The 13087-nt window shown below is 40.7% G+C and overlaps 2 protein-coding genes across 2 annotated transcripts in view; one reads left to right on the forward strand and one right to left on the reverse strand.

Moving 5' to 3' along the window:
• The window catches only part of LOC148891107 (inhibin beta A chain-like), a 113765-nt gene that overhangs the window by 56628 nt on the left and 44050 nt on the right, over positions 1-13087 (reverse strand). The window lies entirely within an intron of this gene.
• The window catches only part of LOC148891109 (small conductance calcium-activated potassium channel protein 2-like), a 54465-nt gene that overhangs the window by 9936 nt on the left and 31442 nt on the right, over positions 1-13087 (forward strand). The window lies entirely within an intron of this gene.

Genomic DNA, 13087 nt, shown 5'->3' on the forward strand with positions numbered 1-13087 from the left:
ACATAACTAACTAACTAACTTTTTTAGAAATGAAATGTATTATTATTATTAAAGCCAGCTAGCCAGCTCGTAGATAGCAAACAGACAGCTATCTAGATAGCTCACCACCTAGAGAGCTATATAGCTAATAGAAAGCTAAGCAGAGAAAGCCAGCTAGCCAGCTACTAAATAGCTAATAGTCAACAGAAAGCTAGCTAGATAGCGCGCCACCTAGAGAGCTATATAGCTAAGAGAAAGCTAAGTAGAGAGAAAGCAAGCCAGCCAGCTAGTGGATAGCTAATAGATATCCAACAGATAGCTAGCTAAATAGCGCACCACCAAGAAAGCTATATAGCTTATAGAAAGTTAAATAGAGAGAAAGCCAGCTAGCCAGCTAGTAGAGAGCTAATAGATAGCCAACAGATATCTAGCTAGATAGCTCACCACCTAGAGAGCTATATAGCTAATACAAAGCTAAGTAGAGAGAAAGCCAGCCAGCTAGTAGATAGCTAATAGATAACCAACAGATAGCTAGCTAAATAGCGCACCACCAACAAAGCTATATAGCTTATAGAAAGTTAAGTAGAGAGAAAGCCAGCCAGCTAGTAGATAGCTAATAGATAGCCAACAGATAGCTAGCTAGATAGCGCACCACCAACAAAGCTATATAGCTTATAGAAAGTTAAGTAGAGAGAAAGCCAGCTAGCCAGCTAGTAGATAGCTAATAGATAGCCAACAGATAGCTAGCTAAATAGCGCACCACCAAGAAAGCTATATAGCTCATAGAAAGTTAAGTAGAGAGAAAGCCAGCTAGCCAGCTAGTAGATAGCTAATAGATAGCCAACAGATAGCTAGCTAGATAGCGCACCACCAAGAAAGCTATATAGCTAATAGAAAGCTAAGTAGAGAGAAAGGCAGCCAGCCAGCCACACGACTGCGTCACAAGACTTAATTCACCCCATCATTACATCAAGCGCACTTCACCTTTTACGGCCCCAATTTCCAAATGAAGTTTTTAAACGACCCGGCACCTCCCACCCCAACCCCCCCGCCATGTAATTGGCAGGAAATTGAAATGGTTTTCTAATGAGGTGGTGGGTGTCCCACAGGAAAAGTGCCCCCCCCCTGATCATTCGAAGCGCCATTCTTCACAGGGACCTACTTTTTTTTTTTTTCGGCACGAGGACACGTGCAATAACCTTTTGGGAAGCTAATTATCATGGCGTGGAGTCTCTGTTGAGCACAACGTGTTATTAGTCGTGACAAGAAGACATTGCCTACGGCACGTGCCTTTGACCCTTTTTTTTTTCGCCTCTCTTGTTTTGTGTAACTTTTGAAATTTCTTATTGAACTGTTGTACAGTGATACATCAGTTTAGCTTACGAATTTTTTGCTTTACGAACATTAAATTTGCGAGAATACAATCTGGGCATAGGAACTAGTTTTCGGGAAACACACGTAGCGCCACAATGGCTGGCGGACTACTTTTCGGCGGAAGAACACCAAACTACACGGTCGAACAGCGCCACGGTGGTTAGCGGACTAGTTTTCCACACTTTTAGTGCACTCAGTGCAGACGTGGTTTGTTATTGAGTGGAGTACTTTTGCTTTTTTGGGGACCGAAAAAGACCCAACCACAGGCTAGTAATAATAATAATAATAATAATAATAATAATAATCCATTTCATTTCTAAGCGCCTTTCAAAACTCTCAAGGTCATTTTAAAGTCACAGCATCGTTTTTTCTGCAGGTAAGAAGCACATAGCCGCTGCTCACCCACAGTAAAACTTATCCTGTGACTGTAAAGTGACCGTGAGAGTTTAGAAAGGCGCTTAGAAATGAAATAATAATTATTATTATTCGCTAGCTATTAGCTATCTAATTCCTAGCTAATAGCTATCTATTCGCTAGCTATTAGCTATCTATTCACTAGCTATTAGTTATTTATTCGCTAGCGACCTAGCTTTCTATGTATTTGAGTTACGTCCGGGTTGAGTGAATGCTGGCGCGTGTGGCTGCCGCTGCTCACTCACAGGAAAAACTGATCCTGTGACTGTAAAATGACCTTGAGAGTTTTGAAAGGCGCTTAGAAATGAAATGGATTATTTTTATTATTATTCGCTAGATATAAGCTATCTATTTCCTAGCTAATAGCTATCTATTCGCTAGCTATTAGCTATCTATTCGCTAGCTATTAGCTATCTATTCACTAGCTATTAGCTATTTATTCGCTAGCGAGCTAGCGTTCTATGTATTTGAGTTACTTCCGGGTTGAGTGAACGCTGGCGCGTGTGGCTGCCGCTGCGCACTCACAGGAAAAACTGATCCTGTGACTGTAAAATGACCTTGAGAGTTTTGAAAGGCGCTTAGAAATGAAATAATAAATATTATTATTATTCGCTAGCTATTAGCTATCTATTTCCTAGCTAATAGCTATCTATTCGCTAGCTATTAGCTATCTATTCACTAGCTATTAGCTATTTATTCGCTAGCGAGCTAGCTTTCTATGTATTTGAGTTACTTCCGGGTTGAGTGACCGCTGGCGCGTGTGGCTCCCGCTGCTCACTCACAGGAAAAACTGATCCTGTGACTGTAAAATGACCTTGAGAGTTTTGAAAGGCGCATAGAAATGAAATGGATTATTTTTATTATTATTCGCTAGATATTAGCTATCTATTTCCTAGCTAATAGCTATCTATTCGCTAGCTATTAGCTATCTATTCACTAGCTATGAGCTATTTATTCGCTAGCGAGCTAGCTTTCTATGTATTTGAGTTACTTCCGGGTTGAGTGAACGCTGGCGCGTGTGGCTGCCGCTGCTCACCCACAGGAAAAAACTAATCCTGCAACTGTAAAATGACCTTGAGAGTTTTAAAAGACGCTGAGAAATGAAATGTATTATTATTATTATTATTATTATTATGTGAAAAGGATGAAACATTTTAATGGCTTCCCCAAATTCATAATGGCCGCCGAGAGGAAACCGTCACTCCCATGGCAAAAAAAAAAAATGACTTTGACACCCCCTGAGTGACAAAGTCCAATTTTGATGTCCAAACCAAAGCGATTCGCGTGAATTCACCCGTCATCCATTCGCATGATACGGCTGACATGAAAGGATCATCGGGGAAAGAGAAGCGACGTCACACTTCGCTTGTGATCAAGCAGCGAAAGGGACATAAAAAAAAGGGAGGCTCAATAACAAAGCGGCAACACGGCTCACTGCCGATGTCTTTGCCAAGCCCTGCTGTGATGAAAAGGCGGCGGGTGTGGTGGGTGGGGGGGTTCGCTGTCCAAATTGTCGCCGCGCGCTGGATGCCGCCACGTTTCGGTGACAGGCCAGCAGGCGCCGGGTACCGTATGTCCTTTGCCGACCAGCATGTGCATCATTACTCGTCGGGCTGGTGAATTCAAATTTTGTAATTGTACTTTGTATTTGCGCCATACCTCGGTTTACGAACCCCTTGGCTTACGAACTTTTCGCTTTACGAACGTTACATTTATAAATATTTTACCTTGGCATACAAACTATTTTTCGGGATACACGCGGAGCTGCCACAATGAGTGATGTGTCGTTGGCAAAATGGTGGCCACTGTTTTTGTCCTCTATTCCCCACCCCCAGTCGTCGGTTAAAGCCATGTGATTGGTGAAGGGAGATGACAGAATTTGAAACCAAAAAACAAAAGTGAAAAATAAAAGAAAACACAAAAAAGGTAAGAAAATGGATAGAAAACAGTGAAATTTAGACTAGTTTCAACTTTGATAATTCAACAGCGAGTGTAGACTGGAAGGTTAAAATATCCCATCAATCAGCCTCCACAAATAACCCGCACAAACCATCTGTACACTTGATGCAAAAAGCTATCAACCCAGCTAAATAGAACACAATTGATGAGGAACATGGTAACTACGTTCCTCATCAAGTGCTTAATGCTGATGAAACCGGCCACTCCATTCCATCAAGCCATTAACAACCATCGCAAAGGTAAATAAAACGACTTTATTATATAGTACAGTTTATTTCTTTAATGATAAAACTATAGCACATTTATTATCCATAAAATAAGGTATATTTTGTGTAGTTTTAAGGTATAGAAAAGTAGAAAAATATGTTTTATGAGGACCTGGGAACAGATTATTCTCATTTTAATGGTTTCCTATGGGAAATTAATTTTTGGGATACACACTTTTCGATTTACGCACTTTGTCTGGGAACCAATTAAGTTCGTAAGCCAAGCTATCACTGTACCATCTTATCTCTACCGACAGTCCTCCGCAGGCAGACATTTCTCCACATGCCCTGTTATCACTCCCGACGTCCCCCCGCAACCTGACTAAATGGACAGCAGAAGGGCACGGCGGGCAAGCGTCGCCTCCGTCGCTGCCACAGCGTAGACAGAGAGAAGGTTGTTGCATCCGCCCAATGGCTCGATTTCATTGTGAATGGCGCGTGGCATCCAAGCCTCCATGAAATGGAGCCTCGTAATCAAATTGAAAAGGCTCCCGCGCAGAACACCTTCAAGGAAGGCATCTCTCGGTCTCGCTCTTCTCCCTCAACCTCCGTCCTGCAGTCTCAAATCGAATAGAAAAATAGAATAGAGAAATCCTCCTTATTGACTGATTTATGGGGTAACTGTGCTGCCATTTTGGATGTGGCAGCATAGTCAGCAAGCCGAAAGAAAGGCAATCCCCATTGGAAACCATTAAAATGAGAATAATCCGTTCCCAGGTCGCCATAAAACATAATTTTCTACTTTCTAATTTTCAAAACTACACAAAATATACCTTATTTTATGTAGAATAAATGTGATATATGGTATTATAATTAAAGAAACAAACTGGACTGTATAATAAAGTCGTTTTATTTACATTTGTGATGGTCGTTGATGGCTTGATGGAATGGAGTGGCCGGTTTCATCAGCATTAAACACTTCTTCTTCTTCTTCTTCTTTCACCATCTTGAGGAATGATCCCTTGTAGGTCCTTTCTCTGCGATAATTTTACCTAGTTCCTCATCAATTGTGTTCTGTTTAGCTGGGTTGATAGCTTTTTGCATCAAGTGTACAGATGACTTGTGCGGGTTGTTAGTGGAGCCTGATTAATTGGATATTTTAACCTTGCAGTCTACACTGCCTTTGAACTATCCAAGTTGAAACGAGTCCAAATGTCACTGTTTTCTATCCATTGTGTCACTCTCTATGTCGTCTGCCTGTCTTTTTAATGTTTAAACAACCTTCCCTCACTGCTGCGTTCTTGACCAATCACGTGGCTTTAACCGAATACTGTGGGTGGAGAATAGAGGACACAAAAATTGTCTGCAGCCATTTTTTTTAGAGAATGGTTTCACTTTCTCTCTGTCTGTAACCCCGCCACCCCCTTACTGCTGCGTTCTTGACCAATCACGTGGCTTTAACAGACGACTGGGGGCGGGGAATAGAGGACAAAAATGAGTCGGCTGCCATTTTGTTTTAGGAGAACGGGCTCGTTCGCGAACGACACATTACTCATTCTGGCAGCTCTGTGTGTATCCCAAAAAATAGTTTGTATGCTAAGGTAAAATTTTCATAAATTTAACGTTCGTAAACTGAAAAGTTCGTAAACCAAGGGGTTCGTAATCCAAGGTGACACGTTTCAAGATGTTCATTTTCTTTTTCTCCTTTTCTGGATCATTCTTTCTCTTCTTTTTTTTTTTTTTTTTACACAGTCGCCTTCTAAGATGGCCGACGATTGTGTTGTCGTTCAAACAGTCACTGGGAAAACCCCATTCGGGTGATAATCTCGTATCTAGTGCTCGGGAAAAGGTTTTCCCTCTTAGTGCATCGTCAATCATGGCAAGCAAACAATTGACATTATAAAAAGAGAGAGCAATTTGCATCTGAAAATGCCGCATCGTTAACCCTTCGCCCGCACGCTGTCGACAACAATCCAATGTTTCGCATCGATTTAACTCATTCGTTGCCATTCTTGAATTTATTCGGGAATTGAAAAGCGTGACATGGAGCTCCGTTCCGGTATTTGTTTTGGTTTTTGCTCTTCTTGCGAGGTGGGGTGCCGATCAAGCGTTGGTCAGACCTCTGGCAATGTTTTATCCCTTCCACGAGGGGGCAGCATTTCCCTTTTGTCCACGTTAGCGCTTTGTTCTAGCCTCAGCTGTTGTTAAAGCGCGATATAAATCAATATACAGGTAACATCCGACTCAAGACCGAGTTCCGTTCTGACCAAACGGTCGTAAGTCAAAATGGTCGTAAGTCGAAATCCATTCAAAATGTTGATTAGAGACTCGGAGGTTAAATGACTCGCAAACTCTTAAAATGTTAAAAATAGGGTTTGGAGGTCGTGGTCGTAAGTATGGGTGGTCCTAAGTCAAGCCGGTCGTAAGTCGGATGTTACCTGTATATGTATTGTATTTTGTACAGCCGCCCCCATTTCAAGCTCTGATAACTCCAGACCTATATAACTTATGAATTAACACATTTTTTTTCTCATTCACAGCCATTTTCGAATTTATTCGGGAATTGAAAATATGACGTGCCATTCCCCATTTGGTTTTTTTTTTGAGGGTGCTGATAAAGTACTGGTCAGACCTTTGGCAATGTTTTTTTACCCTTCCGCGAGGGGGCAGCATGTGCCTTTTATCCAGCCGCCCCTATTTCAAGCTCAGATAACTCCAGACCTATATAACTTAGTGTCAGAGATGTTCGATCGGACACTGTGGATGAAGGCTCGCAGCCAGAAAGATTGTCTTTTTACTGCCGGCAGGAGACGCAGCCATTCATGACAGACGCCTGAATTCTGCAGCCCTCTGCCAAGCTATTTATTGAGAGTATATGCAAATTAAAGTGATACATTAGTAAAACATAGTTTTGTTGATTAGAATACCAACACCTCTTGAGTTCTAAGCACGAACAGCCGTAAGCAATATAACATTGTCATTTTCATGAACTAAGAAATTTGTAACCTGGCCAATGAGCTTTTCCTGTGAAGGAGTTTCAAGTCGTAAATTACTCCTGTGATAAAGGAGTTTCCCAAGTCCTAAATTCTGTCTAAGAATCTCCTAGATTCATTTTTTTGCCGCGGGCCACATTGTAGTTATGGTTTCCTCTCGAGGGCCGTTATGAATTCGGGGAAGCCATTAGAATGTTTAAATCCCTTCAAATATTACATATAGAGCACACAGCAAATTAATGAATAACTCGTTTTCAAATCTGAAGTCAAGAATAATGACTTTTATTGTGGTTGACATCCAAAAATATGAAATTTTGGCTCCGATTTTAGCAATCGTCATGGAATTTAACAAGTTTGATTTGCTTTCGCGGGCCGAAAAAAATGATGTGGCGGGCCGGATTTGGCCCGCGGGCCTTGACTTTGACACCTGTGTCCTAGATGAAGATTACAGTTTAATTTGCGGTGTCTGTTGACCTCAGATTGACCCCAGGTTGTCTGTGCTTCAATTGTGTATTCGAGTCACACATGTTGACTAAGCATATAACAGCATGACACTTTTAAATATGATAAATTCTTATTCCCCATCATTTAGGAATTACAGTATAGTCTCGTTATATCGATATTCAAGGGAGTCCGAAAAAATATCGATATAACCGGGACTATCGATATATCCGACCCTGTTTGCATGTAATTTTCTCCGTGCGTGCATAGAAATAGTATCGATATAACCGGGACTATCGATATATCCGACCCTGTTTGCATGTAATTTTCTCCGTGCGTGCATAGAAATAGTATCGATATAACCGGGACTATCGATATATCCGATATCGATATAACGAGACTTTACTGTAACTCTTTTTTTTCTTATGAAATAAGACAGTCTAAGGTTTCTAACTCTGAATTAAATGTTTATGTAGTTCTAAATCTCAAGATTTTGTGGGTCCTGGAATTTGAGTGAAAATGACAAAAACCCTGGCACTGGAGTGGACACATTTTTGCACTGTTTTTTGCACGAGTTAAGTATCATAAGACAATTAAAAGTCACTGAAATCAAATACAAATTCGGAACATAACCAGTTTCTCTTTCATTGCTTGGCCGTCACCTTTACTGATTGATTGCAAAAAAAATTTGGTATGCGTACATACAACCCACTTTTGATGTTTCGACCTCGAAATGGAGGGTTTGTAGCATCGGTCCGGGATCTAACATACCGACGGGCGGCAATCTATTTTACATGCTGGATCGTCAAAAAGTCGATCGGCAATCTACACGAGAACACCGATAAGGAACATTGATTTCTGTGTGGGCTCCGTTTGGCTTGAAGCTACCTCGTTCGTATTTACATTCCCTTCAAGTGAGCGGCGCGTAGCTCGTTTTGCAACGGTTAGCGGCCGTTTTAACGAACGCAAGGGATGTCGATGCAATCCAGTTGGTATTCGAAACGACGTCATGAAAGAAACTTGTCGAGGCAAAGTCAAAAAATAACTTTCGGATTGAGGCTCGCTAGCACTAGCGAATGGGGCAATCAGAGCCGGTCATAGAACACAATCAGACAGAACAAAATAAGTAATCAGATGTGCTTCAGGGAGTAGTCCACTGGCACCGCTAACTCTGTCCATTAGGGGTATATATCAGGCCAGAGTTACCAGCAAAATTTCAGTTCGCTGATGAAGCTTTTCGGATGAGAAGCGAAACATCCGACACTCTCAAAGAAGTACAGATGACGACTGAAGAAACCTTTTCATCGGTTATGTCAAATGTTGTCCGGTGCAGTTTTTCGGGGGATCGCATCTTGACTAGAAGGCAAATGACAATACTGCAAATATGTTTACAGTGTTTCAGTGCGTCTAAATCTCTCTGATGGCTCGAACAGTCCTCGGATAATGCATTTATGTCTGCTTCAAAGCAGGCCTACTGTCAAAATTGGAAATAATATTAGCCGCATTTGCATATGTCGCGCATCAGACAAAAAAGAAAGTTTGATTGTGGTGGTTAAAAATACTTCAGGTGCACTGACAGATATTCACTTCCTGCCCGTTAGCCCCACCCCAAAAAAAAAGTCTACAACAAAAGAGGAGAAAGTGATGCCTGCACACTCAGAAGACTGACGGGCTGAGCTTCATGTACGTTCAAAGATATTTTAAATATTTATGCTGAAATTGGGCTTTATCCCAATGAAATAGGACAGCAGTTTAATTTTCCCAATCAATACTTTGCTATTTTTTAAGCATGCCGAGCTTTGGTTGTGATTTTATGTTCTCTGCATTAAAAAAATACAAATAAAGAAAAAATAAAAACAAAAATAATAATAAAAATATTTTTTTTCGCATCATCAAAATGTTACCAAATCAATCGGAAAGTATTCCGCCCAGTCAAAAATGAAAAATACTACATATCACAGTTGTGGGGTGTCAAGGGCCTGCAAGGCCTTCTCTGCTGGCCTAAACATATGTGAATCACACACTGACGGTCATGATATTTTCTCCATGAAATCTAATGAACGAATTCCAATTTGTCTTTTTCGGCTTCCTTATTATTGCTTTTCTCCTGTTGTGCTGCTTCCAGACGTGTGTTCTTATATTTAAGCATTTAACCAATTACATTTCGGCCATTTTTTGTTACCAGGGTCAGAAATCGACCTGGACGCCTTCACAATCAGTTCTTCAGGCCTTCTTGAAGGCGCTGGTCAATGCCAGAGTTTTTTCAAGCTGTGATTGGCTAGTCGCTAGCCAATCATAGTTTGCGAAAACTGCTTTCATCACTCGCCGCTAGTGACAAGCGCATACTGGTCAGAGCTAGCATACTTAATCAGTCGTGAGATGCATAAGCAAATATATTGTTGTGTCGATTTAATAGCGATTTTTTTCAACCCACAATTGCTAAAGGAGGACAAGAAATTGATTATTTCTGACCGGGGTCCGAAATCGACCTGGACGCCTTCACAATCAGTTCTGCGGGACCTGTTGCAACAAATAAGTGCAGATCAAATGGTTGCTTTAATCTGATTTGGAATTGGCGACACCAAGGCCTTCTCGCAACCCCTTCTTATTTCCTGGCTAACGCTACCCTCTAGTGGACTTGTAGTCAATCACATCACACTTTTTATATGAGTCGCAGCTGTAGCTGTCGAAAAGGTTGTATAATAATAATAATAATAATCCATTTCACTTATAAGCGCCTTTAAAAAAATGCTCAATGTCACTTTACAGTCACAGGATCAGTTTTTTTCTGTGGGTGAGCAGCGGCAGCCACATGCGCCAGCGTTCACTCAACCCGAAAGTAACTCAAATAGATAGAAAGCTAGCTCTCTCACTAATAGATAGCTAATAGCTAGCTAGATTGATAGCTAGCATGCTAGATAGCAAATAGATAGCTTGCTAGCGGCTAGATAGCAAGTAGAGGTCGAGGTTTATAGGAAGATAACGTCTATATATATAAAATTAACTCTTTATTAAAACAAAAAGAAATGTTAAAAAAAAAACATCATGAATGGTTGGATTGAGTCCGAAAGTAGCACTACTGAAGGCCTAGCTGTCAAATGCACGGCTCGCCGCCGCAAAATATATGATTAGCATTGCCACCCACCCCTTCTTAAAATCCAGCGTTCACTTCGACAGTCTTGACTGTGTATAAGAGTCCTAATGGCACAGATTAAAAGGCAATTTAATACGGAAAAGGGGATTAGAAACAATATGGCCTGAGCTAATCCTTAACATTCAGTCGTGTTCTCATAGAGAAAGCCCGCTCGCTCCCCATCCCCGAATATGCACAAGACGATAGCATCACAGAATTCCAGTTAGTATATTGCCATTGGGGTCTCCCATTTTTTTAATTCCCAACAGCGCACTTAAAAAGCATTAAGGGAGACTCTGTGGGGACGAATAAAGTGGGCCAGTGGTGCCATCGTACGCGCTAATTTGTTTCAGAAAAAGTCACCGCGCCATGCACTCCACCCCATAATAATAATAATAATAATAATAATAATAATAACAATAATAATACATTTCATTTATCAGCGCCTTTCAAAACTCACATGGACACTTTACAGTTCGGATATTTTTTTGTGCGGGTGAGCAGCGGCAGCCACACGCGCCAGCGTTCACTCAATCCGGAAGTAACATAGCAAAAACTTTATTCGCCCCACAATGGGGAAATTTGCATATACAGTAAAGTCTCGTTATAACGATATTCTCTGGAGTCTGAAAAAATATCGATATAACCGGACTATCGATATATCCGATCCTGCGGCATTTAAATTTTCTCCTTGCGTTCATAGAAATAGTATCGTAATAACCAGTACTATCAATATAACATATATCGATATAACGAGACTTTACTATCTATATATATATATATACAGTAAAGTCTCGTTATATCGATATCAGATATATCGATAGTCCCGGTTATATCGATACTATTTCTATGCACGCACGGAGAAAATTACATGCAAACAGGGTCGGATATATCGATAGTCCCGGTTATATCGATATTTTTTTCGGACTCCCTTGAATATCGATATAACGAGACTTTACTGTATATATAGCCCATATTCACTCAACCCAAAAGTAACTCAAACAGATAGAAATCCAGCTTGCTAGCTAATTGATAGCCAATAGCTAGCCACATAGACAGCCAGTCAGCCAGACCGCAAACAGAGAGCTAGCCGGCTAGCTGACCATCAGCCATCTGGCCTGCTATCCGCCAGCTAGCTAGCCATCAGCTGTATAGCCAACTATCTATTAGCCATCTGGCTAGCTATTTACCTAGCTATTTAGCTATCTAACTATTAGCTATCTAGCTCACTAGCTATTAGCTACGTAGCTAACTATCTATTAGCTATCTATTTAGCTATTGGGTAAAATCACCTTTTTTTTGTACTGGATTTGAACAATGGCAAATTAACAAATAGATTTCCAAATTCGATATTAACATATGACGTTCAGATAATATCTGCTTTATTTTGGCGGAATCCCCCGCCGAGTTCCTGCCTCATGCCTTATTTGAGAAGGTCCTTTCCTAAGGAAGGCGCGACCCGCTGCTTGGCTCAGCGGGGAAAGACAGGAAAGAGGCTCATACGGCGCATCAATCTTTCATATCGAAATGTGTGCTTTACTGTATACAGTGCTTTTATTTATACATTCAGTTGCAATTTATTATTGATTTCTTTTAGAATAACTCGGATGCAGTTTGACTTAGCGGCACGCAAGCCGGATGGTTGTTGTTTCGCAGCATAACAGCTTACATGTGGAAATGTTCCGGAAAAAACGTGGAACACACACAATGGTGTGAAAATATTGGACATGTATAAATGCGTGCAAGTAGAGTGATACGAATTTAATTGGTTCCCAGAAAGTGTGTGTAAGGAGAAAAGTGTGTATTCCAAACATTAATTTCCCATAGGAAACCATTGAAATGAGAATAATCCATTCCCAGGTCTCCCAAAAAAACATACTTTTCTACTTTCTAAGCCTTAAAACTACACAAAATATACCTTATTTTATGTATAATAAATGTGCTATGGTATTATAATTAAAGAAATAAACTGTACAGTATAATAAAGTCGTTTTATTTACGTTTGTGATGGTCGTTGGTGGCTTGATGGAATGGAGTGGCCGCTTTCATCAGCATTAAACACTTGATGAGGAACGTAACCTTCTTCTTTCACCATCTTGAGGAATGATCCCTTGTAGGTGCTTTCTCTGTGATCATTTTATCTAGTTCCTCATCAATTGTGTTCTGTTTAGCTGGGTTGATAGCTAGATTTCTGAGCCCTGGTCACAAATCATGGCTGAAATGTGATTGGTTCAATGCTTAAATATGAAAACACACATCTGGATGAAACATAACAGGGGAAAAGGAAGCTGAGACAATTTGGAATGATTTCATAAGAATTCATGGACTAAAAATAATTCACATCAGTCTGTGATTCAGATATTTTTAGGCCAGCAGAGAAGGCCTCGCAGGCCTTGACGCTCCGCGACTGCTTTCTATGAAAAATTTCAATAGGTCTCACTCTTCAAACAGACAGTGATGATTTCATAATAATAATAATAATAAATTTAATTTCTAAGCGCCTTTCAAACCTCTCAAGGTCACTTTACAATCACAGGATAAGTTTTTCTGTGGGTGAGCAGCGGCAGCCACACGCGCCAGCATTCACT

Source organism: Hippocampus bargibanti, linkage group LG11 (genome assembly GCF_051943395.1).
Source record: "Hippocampus bargibanti isolate YZ-2025 linkage group LG11, ASM5194339v1, whole genome shotgun sequence".
In the NCBI taxonomy this organism is placed as follows: Eukaryota; Metazoa; Chordata; class Actinopteri; order Syngnathiformes; family Syngnathidae; genus Hippocampus; species Hippocampus bargibanti.